General features: G+C 35.0%; 1 long non-coding RNA gene across 1 annotated transcript; it reads left to right on the forward strand.

Annotated features, from left to right (window-relative positions):
- The first annotated feature begins 7,430 nt into the window (after positions 1 to 7,430).
- Positions 7,431 to 12,207, forward strand: LOC142173216 (uncharacterized). The gene is made up of 2 exons (XR_012702663.1): positions 7,431 to 11,844; positions 11,986 to 12,207. It is a non-coding gene; the product is annotated as an uncharacterized LOC142173216 (long non-coding RNA).
- The last annotated feature ends 2,393 nt before the right edge of the window (positions 12,208 to 14,600 follow it).

The following is a 14,600-nucleotide window of genomic DNA, read 5'->3' on the forward strand; positions in this document are numbered from 1 at the left end:
GATAGATGTTTCAAATATCTTAAAGTAGTTTGATGTTGATGTTGATGCTATTATGTCCTTGTGTTTTTTCACCTTCAACTACCATCTAATTTCTTCAAATATCCTGATAGATATTTGAAACATCTAACGCAGATGTTTCAAACATATATTTGATATGGATTGTTATTAAATCTACAAGATCAATAGGTTGACGATCAATCATTTGAAGTATTCAATAGGTTAATATTTAATTTTTCATAAGGTTAATAGGTTGATTACAAATTATTAGACCTATTTACTATATCAATTTAATAGGTCGATGTATAATTATCCACAAGATCAATAAGTGGACGATCAATTATTCAAAGTATTAAATATGTTGATTGCAAGGTTAATAGGTTCACGATCAATTATTTGACGTATTCAATTTCTATGTTTAATTATCCACAAAATCAATAAGTTGACGATCAATTATTTGAAGTATTAAATAGGTTGATGTATAATTTCGTAAGGTCAATATGCTGACGATCAATTATTTGAAGTATTAAATTATTCTATGTTTAATTATTCATAAAGTCAATAGGTTGATAATAAATTATTTGAAGTATTCAATAGGTTGACGTATAATTATCCATAAGATCAATAGATTGACGATCGATCCTTTGAGTATTTAATTATTTCACGGTTAATTATTCACAAGATAATTAGGTTGACGATCAATTATTTGAAGTATTAAGTAGGTTGATGTTTAATGGTAGTTTGATGTTGATGTTGATGTTGATATTATTATGTCCTTGTATTTTTTTCCACCATCAACTACCATCTAAATTTCTTCAAACATCTAAGGTAGATGTTTCAAACATCTACGAGGATGTTTGATATTGATTATCGTTAAATCTACAAGATCGTTATGTTTACGATCAATAATTTGAAGTATTAAATAGGTTGGTATTTACTCTTTCATAAGGTCAATAGGTTGATTACAAATTATTATACCTATTTACTATATCAATTTAATAGGTCGATGTATAATTAATCACAAGATCAATAAGTGGACGATCAATTATTCAAAGTATTAAATGGGTTGATGTTCGCAAGGTCAATAGGTTCACGATCAATTATTTGACGTATTCAATTTTTCTATGTTTAATTATCCACAAGATCAATAAGTTGACGATCAATTATTCGAAGTATTAAATAGGTTGATGTATAATTTCGTAAGGTCAATATGTTGACGATTAATTATTTGAAGTATTCAATTATTCTATGTTTAATTATTCATAAAGACAATAGGTTAATGATAAATTATTTAAAGTATTCAATAGGTTGACGCATAATTATCCACAAGATTAATAGATTGACGATCGATCCTTTGAGTATTTAATTATTCCACATTTAATTATTCACAAGATCATTAGGTTGACGATCAATTATTTGAAGTATTAAGTAGGTTGATGTTTGATGGTAGTTTGATGTTGATGTTGATGTTATTATGTCCTTGTGTTCTTTTCTACCTTCAACTACCATCTAAATTACATCCTGATAGATGTTTGAAACATCTGCGTTAGATATTGATGTTCCAAACATCTATTAGGATGTTTGATATTGATGCTTATTTATCCATAGGATCACTCGATTAAATATAACTTATTAATTTAACAGTAATCGGGAGAAAACATCATGATAGATGTTTAAAACATCTTTTGAGATATGTTCAATGTTAGGGCCAAGCATCCATAAAGATATAAAAGTATGCATCAATTACAAATCATATCATGGTTCCACATTCTTGTGAAAGATATCCACAGCCATTTTCTCCCTGAACTCGCTAACAATGTTGCCATTCATCTTGTCTCGGAGTGTTGGTGATGAGGTGCTCAATGAACATTTAGGACCATGCTCTACAACTATTATATGTGTCATCTCGTGGAAGATCAAAGACCCTTTCAGGTATCCAATCATTGTTCAAGGATTCTTTAGGCAAGTGCATGAAAAGGCCACATGATCGGATGTATCTTGGGAACATTGTGCCAATGGGATACAAAAGTTCACCCAACTTTTCATCAGTGTACACAGAGGTATTGCAGTCGTAAATAAGCATCTTTGACTCTTCAACAAGAAATACAACTGTGACATAATGGTTCCTCTCAATGTTGTATACACAGAAGATCCTCTTCGCACCATTCCAAGGTCGGCCACCACAGAAAGGCATCTCTCCTCGGGCATACTTTAGATCATCCTTATGATATTGGTACTCATTCAAGATCATGGAAGATATGGAGCAGCATTCACCTTTTCCACCCCATCACACAGAGTACTATAGCGTTCCTTTAAGATATAAATAAAATTACAATCCATTAGGATATCTGCTTGATCATAGTGCTTGAGGTACATTCTGTGTCTAATATGCTTAAGAGCCAAGAAATTCTCCATGTGCTGCAGAATCAAAATAATTAAATTACTAATCCACACACTAGTATTAAACATCAAACATCCATAAACATCAGTCACAGATCTATTAGGATATTTCAAACATTTTACATGATATTTCAAACATCTTATAGGATCTTTCAAACATCTTACATGATGTTTCAAACATCTTACACTGGAGCAAGTGAAATAATGAAACATTAGTTTAATTCAAGGGAAATGTATCTGGTTCTTATTTCATGATACTACAGACATGCAACACTTCTGCCTAAAACTTTCTAATAGAGAAACAGAAAATTTTGAACATTGAACTTGCAAAGACTAATCTTATTGTGGATCAAACAATTCAGCAAACCATACACAATTAATCCTAGAGGATGTTTCAAGCTGGGAAGTAAAAATCAAATCAAGATGAAAAGGTTATGAATATGTACCTTATCCTCCAACCAAAATTGAGAATTTTGAATGTTCTTAAAGTCTTCATAATTGAACATCCCCCATGTGAATTGTATATGAGGCCCCCTATTTTTGATAAATGTCACGAGGGCATTTCTCCTCTCCCAGTCAATCGGTTTATAAATATCAACTTTCAGCCTCTCATCACTGACTGCTATGGAGGTTTCTTCCTTTCCAGTTTTCTTCCTCTTTTTGTTCCTTTTTTTTCTTTAGTGTAAGGATCTTGAATAGCTTGGGGAAGAACCACATGTCTCTTTGATAGCTTTTGAACCAAGTCATCCATTGTCTTGTGCATAGAGTTCAACTGATCATTCATAAGGTTCAACTGACGATGCATGTCATCCCTCCACTTTATTTGCTCCTTTTCCTTTTCTGACACTCAGGGCATATGCAAGGACAATGGATACTAAATATACCCATAACAACACGATCTTTTATTTCATCACCCATTTGTTTCATAGAAGCAACTCCTCTGCCATCATCATAATTAGACCCCCCTACCATTATCATCATTAAAGTGCATTCCACAATCACCATCATCGTCATCAATAGCTTCTTCTCCCATTTTACCATCTTCACCAATAGATTTTTCTGTTCTATCATCATATCCTCCAACCACATGACTATCTCCAACTTGTGGGGTTTGCAAACTAACCTTCTATATCTTAAGGGCACCACCAAAATGCCTTAAGATTGTCACTCCATCTAACTCTTTACTTAGGTTATCTATCATCATGTCCTCTTTGTCAGATAAGATAACAAGATTTTGGATGTAAGGCTCCATCTTTTCAGCCTTTGTAGGGTAAAGAAAAAGGGTGTACCACCTGGGTAGATAACAAAAAAAATTATAAGCAAAAAATCTTAGAGGCATGCTTAATGTTTAAAATACATTCTGTAGAATATTAAAAAAACATCCACATATTGTTTGAAAGATGTTTCAGCCATTATGTGGATGTTTCAAATGTCCCGTGGATGATTTTTGAAAGATGTTTCAAACATCCTATGGTTGTTTCAAACATCATGTGGAGATGTTTCAAACATCCCGTGGATGTTTCAAATACCTAATGTTTGAAATATCTTTCAAATATTAAACATCTATCAGAATGAGCCTTACCGGACGATCTTCGATTTGAAATGGATCAGGCCTGTCTTTTTCTACTTTTTCAAATAGTCACCTCTTCATCCTCAGCAATGTCATCTCTTTTGGATAGTCTTTTGGCCGCAATTGAGGTATGGCTTCAAATGCCCAAGCCTACATTGTGTGATAAAAAAGTAAATAGAAAATTATATAAATAACACTAAAATAGAAGTAATGAACAAAATTTATTTAGTTACCATGAAAGCCCAAGGAAATCCGTAGAGGTTATACGAGTCACCCTTAGATTGTTGACGCTCTTTCATATCTTTCATAAGATAATCAACAGTCAATCAGAAACTATTTTGCCCCCATGGATAATTGTAGAAAGCCTCTTCTGTTGAGGCCAATCTAACTGTAGTTTCGAACACACCACAGTTCGAATCCTTTACCAATAAAATACAGTGGACAAACCAAATCAAGCATAATGCATACTTGTATTTTTTTTATTTTTTTTTGATTCAGATTTGATCTACTCAAGCACTATTTAATCAGTCTCAGACCTTTTTCCTTTGGCAGTAAGTTTCCACAACGTTTCACCATCAAGAAGTACTTTTGAAGCTTCGAATTCGTGTAAGAATGTCCACAGTTTAGTCCAGTCATTATGGCGAACTCACGAAGGTTGAAGCGAACTGGTAATCTTTTATAATCAAACCATAACTCCTGGGTCTTCTCACATAATACTCTACGGAGTAGAAGGCCATACACTATAGATGCTTGAAATAGTGGCCTCTCATGCAAATCCAAAAAGTGTCTGAAAGGACTACTCCTAAACTTGTTTTCGAGGCCCTCATCCTGCAACAACTTTCGGAACTCACCCATACCTGCTAATCCTAATGAGAATCTCAAAGTGATCTTTTTGTTAAAGGTCTCATTATCATCTAAAAATATCTTATACTTTAAGGGTGAAAATTCCGATCGAACCTTTAAGATTTCAACCTCGCAACTGTCATACTCATCCTCAGGCATCTCATCTTGTACATGATTTAAAGGTGTTGATTAATCAAAGGTACAAGAATAATTAATTTAATAATTAAAAAGATCTCTTTACAGTCATATTTAGTGAAACATCCTAGGAAATATTTTAAACATCCAGACCTAAACTTTAAACATCCAGAGAGATGTTTGAAACATATTAAGCTTACCTTAACAATTGAGAAGGTGTATTATCATTCTATCTCTTTTTTCTTCTTTCTGTCGCTGCCTCTTTTTCTTCTCCTTCTTCTTCTTCTTCTTCTTCTTGAAGCTTCTTCTTCAGTATTTGCTACCGATGCTTCATCATCAATATTTGTCTCCTCTTCTCTTTCATCAATTGTTGTCTCCTCTTTTGATTCCTTCAACAACATTTGTCATTTCTTCTCTTACTTTCCTTGTTTCCTCTTCTTCTTCCTTTTATGTTTCCTCTTTTTTTTCTTTTTCTGTTTCCGCTTCTCTAGCATTCCCTTCTAGTACATTCTTTGTTTCCTCTTTATTTTCTTTCTCAATTTTCTCTTCATTTTCGTTCTCTTTTTCTTCTTCTCCAGCATTCTCTCCTTCTACTACCTGAAGAGGTTTGGCTTTCACTTCAGCTACAATTGATTTTTGTAGCTCATGCTCCTGAGATGTCTTAATTCTTTTGATAGATCTTTTAGAAAGAGATTTATCTCTTGCTCTTCCACCTGTCTTTGACACACGTCCCTTTGCTATTTAATCTGCACACACAAACAAGTAACGACCATCAATAAAATAAATAAATAATTTTTTCCTAACACATAAAAAAAAAATAAAACTATAAATATTTAAGTATTCTTTGGTGAAACATCTCAGCGAGATGTTTGAAGCCTCATATAAGATGTTTCAAACATCTCATTAAGATGTTTTAAGAAGTTTGAAACATCTTAATGAGATGTTTGAAACATCTCTAAAGGTGCTGGATTGAATGGCCATACAAGATTGAGCTTAAGAGGTAAAATCAATTTTCTGCCATCTACAAATGCTAAGCAAGATATAATAATTTAAGTTTCTAGCTAGTTAGATGGAGCTTGAAAGCAAGCTAGCAATGTTCATATTATAGTTCTCCAAAACTTCTTTATCTATACATCTCTATCAATAATTTTTTTAATCGCTAAAATAATCAACCATCTCATTGTGATAATTAGGTATCTTTTAGTGAAACATCTCATGGATTGTTAAACATCCTTATAGATGTTTCAAACATCTTATATGAAGCTTCAAACATCTTAATGAGATGTTTCAAATACTCAGCTCAAAATATCATTAACCAAACCCAGATAAATATTGCAATAACTTCACAACATACAACAACAGCAATAACAACATGAATATTTAACAATATCTTAAGATGTTTCAAACACTCAACTGACATGTTTGAAACATCTGGGCAAAAAAGTATTTCACAAACCCAAAATAGAGCAATATAACTGTTTCAATATCAAAACAACTAATTTTATGGGCATGTGGAACAACCACATCAATGGCTACACTTAAATAACATAAAAATATCAAATTTTCGGTCAAAAATATCAACTACATAACAACTCTAGAATTTAGGCACAAAAACTACACAACGAGAAGATACAAAAATACCCAAAAATATCAATTTAGGGTTGAAATAACAAGTTCAGGGTTTATCAATATGATAAAGAAAAAGAAAAAAAAATTTACCTTGATGATGGAATCTCGACTTCAAAGCAAATTTAAACGGAATGGAGTCAATTTTTGAAGCCCTTTAGTACTCTTGAGTTTGGAGATTGAATTTGAGAGAAAAGTTAGAAAAGTTTAGAGGAAAATCGTGTGTGGTTTTGAAAAGAGAAGAAAGAGAAAGGTTGAAAAAGTTGAAAAATCCTATCTCAGAAGATGTTTTTTTTTTGTTTTTTAGTATTTTAAATTTTAACCCAAAGTTTTTTTATTCTAATTTGACCCAAACCACCCCTAATCCTTCTTAATTAGTTAGTCTTTTTGTTAATAAAAAAGGGTATCCCAAATACTTACACAACACTTCAGATGTCTTTTTAACACATTTTTCCGACTCTCTCTCTCTCTCTCTCTCTCTCTCTCTCTCTCTCTCTCTCTCTTCTCTCTCTGTGTGTGTGTGTGTGTTTTCCCTCCATACAACTTATATGCTTTATTTTAACACAACCAAAAGACTTGCACGTAATGATCCTATATCTTTGCTCAAGAGATGCTATATAATTCACTTTACGAGGGAAAAGATAAGTACTCAAGATAAAAAAAGAAGTGCTTTTTTAAAATCTTAGGGTCTTGCTGAAAGATCAAGCTTTCTTTTTGAACCCAATTTAGGTATAGTTGTGTTATTCCCGGTCCCAATAGAAATGAGTTTGACATAAAGTTTATTCACGTTATTGAACTTTTTTTAGCTGGATGAACATATTTCCTTCTTATAAAGCAAAACTAATGTATATAATTTTATTTTATTTTTATTTCTTTTTTGGTAATAACTGTGAAATATTACCATTAATAAACCAAATGATTCTTTACAACCTTTTTGGAACGATCACTACTATAACCACCTCCTAGGAAGGTTGTTATAATCTCTGAATCTCCGAAATAACAAAAAATCACTATTTATAAATCCTTTGTATCACACTCTAACATTTTCTAGCTCTCCTTATATTCCCTATCCATTATATCCTTTCCCTAATCTCTCTTTGTATCTGCCCTATTACAAAATCTATATTTACATCTATGTTTCAAAATATTTTCCAGTTTCTTGCTTTCCAAGTATAGTATATAGTTGCTCCCAAAATTGCAGCAACTACCTCCTTTGCTTAGGCAGCATGATAGTACTCCACATAAGATTAGCAACATTTATTTTTGTAGGACTCCCTAGCACAGTTAAATAGCCTTTGCTTACAGAGTATTCACCTTTAGTAGTCAGGACATACTCTCCATTCTGATACCATTGCTTCATCGTATCTTTAAGGGAATTCATTTTTTTTCAGTGCCAGCTACAATATTGTGGTGGAGTGTGATTCCAAACATCTCCATTTGTCTTCATATACACTTCACTTATCCATTTTACCCATAACACATCTTTCTTCACAACCACTTGCCAAAACAGTTTGCCCACAGATGATATATTCCATTCTCTACAGCTTTTAATATTCAGTCCCCATATTTCTTAGGTACACACTTTATCCCAAGAAACTAATGCCATTTTCCTTCTCTCCTCATTTTACCCCATAGGTAATCTCTGCATTTTCTGTCGATCACTTTCAATACACTTTGAGGTAAAATGAAAACTGCACCCCGAAAATTGTATATAGAGAACAATATTGCATTGATCACTTGTAATCTATCAGCATAAGAAAGGTTCTTTGCAAAAGCTTGATTTATTTTTGCTGTTATCTTTTCCACCAATTGAAAGCACTCTATTTTATTCCACTTCTTAGATGAAAAGGGCAATCCCAAGTACCTGATAGGCAGTGTCCCTTTAGAGAATCATGTATACTGCAAGATCCTAGTATGTTCATCCTCTTCCATACCAGCTAGAAAGATGTTTGACCTCTTTAAGTTTGCCACCAAGCCTGTCACAGCACTAAAGTGGTTTAGTGCTTCCATCACTCTGGTTATAGATGTTAAATTTCCTTGTAAAAGACCATCAAGTCATCTACAAAAATCAGGTGTGTCAACTTGGTAGCCTTGCACATAGGGTGATATCTGAAGTCCGGCAGATGACTCATTCTCTTCAGCACTCGAGTGAGATATTCCATAACCAATACAAACAAAAGTGGTGATAGAGGGCCACCTTGCCTCATCCCACTTCTCCCTTCAAAGAAGCCAAATCCTTCCCCATTAACCTTAACTATAAATTTTGTAGAAGTTACACAAGTCATGATCAACTAAGTCAATGATCTAGGGAACCTAAATCCGTTCAAAGCTTCTTCAATGAAATCCCAGCTCAACATATCATATGCTTTCCTCAAGTCAATCTTCATAAGACACCTGGGTGATGTCTTTCGGTTGTAGTGTCTTAAGAGGTCATGGCATATAAGCACATTGTGAATGAGTGATCTACCCTCAACAAATACTGCTTGATTCTTATCCACAATCAGTGGAAGTATGTCCTTAAGTCTTGCACATATCATGTTGGATATGCATTTGTAAAGGACGTTACAATATGATATGGGTCTAAATTGGCTTGCATTATGTGGAATCTCCACCTTAGGTATCAATGTGATTACAGTTTAGTTGATCTGTTTTAGCAGCTTACCATTCTCAAAAAATTCTAGTACAACTACTATTACCTCATCTCCTACCACATTCCAAGCATCTTGGAAGAATCCACTTCCATAGCCATCTGGCCCCGGACTCTTATTTCTATCAATACCAAATATTGCCTCCTTTACATCATTGGTTGTATAAGGTCTTAGTAATTTCAACTGATCCTCTACAGATAAAACATATCCATTCTTTAGAAAACTTCCAAATGCATTAGTTCTTTCCTTTTCTTTTTTCCCCAGTAGGTCTTTGTAGAAATCCACTAGTATCTGAGCAACAACTTCCTGAGCTGGTTTGATTGTAGCCTGTCATATTTGTCCCACAACTAGATAATAGCTTGTTGCAGCTTCCTATTTATGGAGAAAAAATACCTTGTGTTATCATCTCCCAATTTTATCCAAGTGGCCTTACTACTTTGTTGCAGGAAGAGCTCGACCAAATAAGATGATCTTCTGAATTTCTGATGTGCCTCTTTTTCCTCCTGCTGCAGTTATTGGTTATGTGGATCCCTCTGTAGTGTCTGCTAAACTTGCATCGGATCTTGTCTATCATCTTCTACTTCAGTAAGTATATTTATGAATTGTTGACCATTCATCTTCCTCAGATCACTCTTCAACAGTTTCATCCTCCTCACTACCCTCATCATTTAACATCCTTCTATGCTTAGGTTCTATCGAGCTTTCACCCTTTCCAGAAATAAAGGGCGACTAGACCACACATTACAATATTTGAATGGTTTCCTTCCTTTCTTTGGGGAGTTCAGCAAAGATAGCTTCATTGGACTATGATCACTGATCCCCTCAGGCAGGAAAGTAGTGCTAAAGTCAGGCATACTATCAAGCCATTCTGAGTTCACAAATACCTAGGCGATTTTTATAAAAATTCTTCTTCCACTATGTTTATCATTCCATGTATACATGCTCCCCTGTTTAGGCAATTCAAGGAGTCCACAATTTTCCACACATTCATGAAATTTCTTAACTTCAGCCATACTAACTGGATTGCCCCCAATTTGATCATCCGTGTGCAATACAACATTAAAGTCTCCCATTATAATCCATGGTTGACTAACATTTGCACCCACTACTTCTAAATAATTCCACAAAGGTCTTCTTTCCTCTTTGGTATTGAAATAATATACCACTGTTAGCATCATTATTTTTTATAGTGATCTATACACCACTTCACATGTTATTGCTTGTGTCATCCCACTTACCATTCTTATCTGAAAGTAGTATGTCCTCCAAACTAACCATATTCTTCCATTTGTATGATAGTCTAAGTTAGTCATAGACCCCATCCTTCAAACAATTTGTTAGCGACTTGCTCAATCTTGCTTCTTTTTATTTTAGTCAGTCTCCACTAGACCTGCCAAACCAATTCTTTCTCTACTACAAAGGAGTTTTACCTCCTTTTGTTTGTTAGGGGAATTGAGGCCCTTAACATTCCAGCATAAAACATTATCCATGTCCTGAGAGAGGTAAGTCAGTACCTCCCTCTTTCCTAGGTGGGATCTTAGGTAACACTAACTAGACTCTGGCCTATTCAATATCTGGAATGAATTCTGTTGACATCCTTCCTGCTCATGATATTTTGGTGGATGTTTGACAGTGTTCAATGGTGTCACTCAATCTGTTCTTCCTGAGTTCTGGTGGTTCTTTATATTGCCTCGAGTTCCTTCTGTGCCCCCTGTACTCTTCTGTGTATTCCCTTTTTCCTCTTCCTTCTTTCCATCTGTTATTCTCTGCTTAACTTTAGTTGCTAGGATTACATCTTCTTCTATCTGCCCTTTTCCTTTTTGATGTTTTGGGATAGCTATCTGATCATTTTTTCTTTTCCTTCATTCCTTCTTTGAGTGCCCATATTTGTGGCAACAAGCACACAAGGTAGGTTTCCAATCATATTGCACCTTCTGCTCAATTAGATTCCCTTTCTCATTTCTGAAAATTACTTTATCCGGTAGATTTGAATCTACTGCCACTTCAATCAACAATCTTGCAAAATTCAACCCCATCTTTTCTCTGTATTATGGTCCACCATTATAGGTTTTCCAATGAGACTCCCTATTTTACTCAGACCCTTAGGACTCTAGTATTTGAAGTCCAATCCTGGTAATTTCATCCAAATAGGGACTGTGTATAGTGCTTCCCTTGTGAACTTCATATCTGGGTCCCAAGCTTTTACGATCAATAGTTTGTTATCAAAATGATATATCCCTCCTTGTATCACATCATTTTTACCAATAGAAGTATCAAACCGAACCAGTACTATGCCATTTTTTAACATAGAGACCTTATTTATTTCATGTTTTTCCCAAATCCTCTGAATATAGCCATTTAATACAGAAAATGGTGGGTAAGCTCCCAACACGTAGCATACTATTGCATTTTTCCAATATGCTATTTCTGTGCTTATATCTTCTAGTTCAATTTCACTGATGGATGACTCACCATGTTTGTCCGGTGAGATGAATTCCAGTTTGAACCCAGTGTTCGACACTTTTGCTATATCAAAGTTGTCCCAAATCGATGCCTTCATCTCCAGATCTACCGATGCTTCCACCTCGTCAGCCCGTGACAATTTACTCTGACTTCCCGATGCTTGTGAGTCCTTCCTCCACTCTGATTGCTCAATTGTATCCTCAAATTTCATAGTTTGCCCTAGCTTTGTTTCTTTGGTCTTTGCCGATACATCCTCTCAATTAACGGTAATTGCTGGTATTCCTTTCGATGTCTGCTGTCCAGCTCCACTTGCAGCAGATTCCTGAGCTTCAATTGTCTTTTGCGAAGGGATTCTCGTTCTCTTTCCCCCCACGGACGCGCACGTTAGTTCATAAGCCTGGGAGAAAACGAGCCCTAATGTTGTATATAATTTTAGTTATGATGTTTTATCAGTTTAACTGACTACATGTTGATGTTTTGTTGGTTTAGACATTGTTGTTATAATACTGTTGTTTACCCTTAAAATTGGATAACAATTAAATTTATAATATGGTTTTAAGGACACGTGATTTCACCTAATACCAATTGATAAATGTGAAGATTAATAACATAAATGAACTATAAAGTAAAGCGAACCAGTATTGAAACGGAATTCAACCCTCGAGCTAGGGTACCCCCGAACTGATTGATACCAAAACAGTTAAAAATAAGCAAGCTGATGAACAAGAGTATAAGCTAAAGAGAGAGCTTTATATTGGCTTTTATATGCGAGAACAATCTGTCCATACAAATAGTTAATACTCCCCTTTATATAGTAGAAGAATTCTACTTATGGTATAACTCTAATTACAGAAGGAAATCTCATGATTAGCTAATTAACCGTTCCTAATTTGATCCGTTCCGAGATTTCTGCCATGATCTTCGACCAGTCACGGATATTTCATCTTTCCGTTATTATGTTATCTTCGATCTTGCTCGATGCCTGTCTTATTCGGTCTCGATCGCTACTGGCCTCGATCTCGACAGGTACCTCGAATCCCGAACTTGGTACTTTGTCCTCGTACCTTGGTCTGATCCACTACAGGGCCGACCTTCGATGCAGCTCCCTGATCCCGGTCAGATAGAAAAATTGGATGGGCTCGATTTTAACAGTATACAACTATAACTTCCGTTCTCCCCTTCCCCTTTTATCATTTCCTCTTTTGATCCTACAAAGCTGCAGAAGGTTAATCAGAGTTTATTTCAGTAAGTTCTTTAAAGAAAAAGGAGATGTTTCCTAAGTGCCAAGTGTCCGTTTTGGAGTCGCATAAATTTAGATAATAACAAGAGCAATAGTCTAACTGCTTCTTGAACTTTGAAGACATCATTCTATGTCACATATTAAGCAGAGCATCAAAGTAGGCAAAATGGATCTTATACACCACTAAATGCAGTCATTCTGACGCCATATTATCCAATTACAAGTATCTCTTAAACAAGGCCACCCCTTTTTCCAATGTTCCAATTCTTGTATTTCTCACCATCTTTTGTCAGGTTTTGAACACTAGCAGGTTATAAGATTGCTAATTTGGGTAATCAAGTTCCCTCCCCTTTGGCTCCTTTATACACTAGCTTATTAGAAATTCAAGAAGCAAACTGGAAAAATGTCATCAATAACAGAGGAAGGTGTCTTGAAGTTAGTACATCCTGGTAGGCGCGTTGAGATTCATATTGAGCCTATTATCGCTGCAGAAGTCCTTAAGAAGTACCCGAGACACTGCATTGCCCGTCCTGATGTTTTCAAGTTTCCTTGGATCGTTGTTCGCCCTGAAGCAGTTTTGCATCTAGGCAAAGTATTCTACATAGTCCCAAAGAAAACGATTTATGATCTTTTGAAAGCCAAAAAGCAGCAGAATCAACATATGCCACTAGCAATCCCCTCACTCAACAGTAATCATGATTCCCACGATTTTACTTCTATAAGTACTAGTCAAACCTCACTTCTTCTCAGGGAAAACCAATACGTCAAGAGTCATGACAATAGTCGTCTTAATGTTCAGAACTCCAAACTTAAGGAAAAGAAGAATCATCTAAACCGTAGTCTTTCTGATTGGAATTCATCGTTCGAGGGAAATCAGTCCATGAGAAATCCTCGAAACATACCTCTCAAGTCGACAGCTGGAATGACTCCGAAGCACATTAGACATGGTAAGCATCCTAGCAGATTTCAGAATTCACCTTGGTATGGTGCAAGTTATGAGGAGGATGATTTTAAGGAGAACAGAAATGGACTTGAAAACTACTCTCAGCAGTCTATTGATGATTCATCCTCCTTTGATAGTACATTTATGCACTCTAAAAGATATTACTACAGCAGCAGTAGTTATTCTCCAACATCGCGAGTAGTCAACCACCATCGTCAGTACACAATAAGTTCCAATCAAATTGAACTGAAATCTTGTTTGAGAAAGCCGGATAGTGAACGAAGGCGGCTCAATCTAAGAGTGAATTTTCTCATAGCCAAGTGTTATTATAAGCAGTGAAATAGTACACTTCCAAGTTAATTTGATAAAAGGAATTTTACCATTGAGGTTCTAAGATTATAACCAGAAAAAAATCACTCCAAGTTAATTTTTGAAGAAAGGAATAAAAAGGAGGGAGAACATGAAACAATTCGAGGAAAGTAGGAGAAAAATGTGATTCAGAACTTGATATGAAAATGAATGGCTACATCTAGGAAATAAACAAACTTTCATGCATTTAATTCTTTGATTTGGAGCTATGAGAATGAATGGCTGATTGTGAGAAAATCAAAAGAACAGAAAGATAATCACATAAAAAACAAGTGCATCAGTCATATGGCTATCTCAAACATATGGAGTTGAATGTTCATATGAAGTGCTATATTTGCCAATTGCTGTAAATGAGATATATCGATG

The sequence above is a fragment of the Nicotiana tabacum genome, chromosome 19, assembly GCF_000715075.1.
Source record: "Nicotiana tabacum cultivar K326 chromosome 19, ASM71507v2, whole genome shotgun sequence".
Lineage (NCBI taxonomy): Eukaryota > Viridiplantae > Streptophyta > Magnoliopsida > Solanales > Solanaceae > Nicotiana > Nicotiana tabacum.